Below are 1,304 nucleotides of genomic sequence, written 5' to 3'. Positions count from 1 at the left end.
ACAATGTCTTAAGTATGAAGGCTTTTGGAAAGCCTAGCCTCATATGTGAGGCCCATTGTTGGTGGCTGATAATTACAAAATTCAAACTTTTGAGGAAGACTACACGTGACTGAGTAGGATGTTGATGTCAACAGTGGACACATGTCGATTAGGTTTAGGGTCACAACTATAACCACATAGTAAGGCCTAATTGTGTTGACAAAAAGATGTGGTTAGCTAACCACCTAACATGATATCACAAACATAAAGTGCCAAGTTTTAAAGGAGCCTCTGATGGTGTGAAAATACTCATTTTGCAAGCTTGTATGAGTTAACTATGGTTAAGCATGAAGGGCTATGAGGGTGTGTAATTGCATGTTTTGCCCGATCACCAAGGTTAAGGTGGAACTAGGGGTTAAGCCTATGAAGTTGTAGTGAGATGACACATGGTGAGGGTGATGATAGAGAAAAAGTGCAAGGTGGCAAGGGCCAGCTAGTAGGAAGTTACCACATGGCACCCAGGTGGTCAACCTGGGGTTGACCTAGATGGAAAAGAGGGCAAAAAACATGAAATTCAAAAATTTGATATTTTGTTGCTTTTCTATCAAAATTTTGAACACTCAAAGCCTATGATGGAAAAATATGAAAAATTTAATGCATTTAAAGTTTTTTCTATACTTCTAACTATAGAATTTTTTTATTTTTCATTTCTAATGACTAAACTTGAAATGGAGGCTTAATCTTCAAATGAGTACCAAGGGGGCTTTTTTGTCAAAAATATGCAGTGTAATATATTGTTGGAATCAACAAAAGATGAAATTTACAAATCTACAATCAAAATTTGCACAGGTATTCAGTAGTACATGTTATAGGTAAGTTTGTGTTTTCTAGGATATTCTTAATAGAATGAGCAGAATTCATGTTTAAGTTGCAAAATTAGTTGGAAAGCAGGCATTGAAGTTTATTGCTACCTAATTTGGAGAGAAAATATTGTGAAAAGTTTTATTTTTCCTCTAGAGGTGATTTGATAGGTGGTTTTCCCTTGCTTTTATCTTAGATCTAGCATTAAAATTAGTTACACTTTTCAATCATTCTAAAGATATTTTCAAATGAAAAGATCTGATTTGCAGTTGTAGAAAGAGTAGAGAGATGTTTTACATTTGTAGATGAAGGTTTTCTAGGTAGACAAATGGCATCATCTGATTTGATCTATGATTTCTTCCTTTCTATTTAGTCTTTTATTTTCTCTTTCTCAGGGGTTGGTTGGTTCCAACTTGTCTATGAGACCATATTGTTGGATCTAGAGCTATCATTCCCGCACATTT

The sequence above is a fragment of the Cupressus sempervirens genome, chromosome 3 (genome assembly GCF_028749045.1).
Source record: "Cupressus sempervirens isolate cs-2001-9-10 chromosome 3, ASM2874904v1, whole genome shotgun sequence".
Classification (NCBI taxonomy): Eukaryota; Viridiplantae; Streptophyta; class Pinopsida; order Cupressales; family Cupressaceae; genus Cupressus; species Cupressus sempervirens.
Note: the sequence above shows the minus strand (reverse complement) of the source record.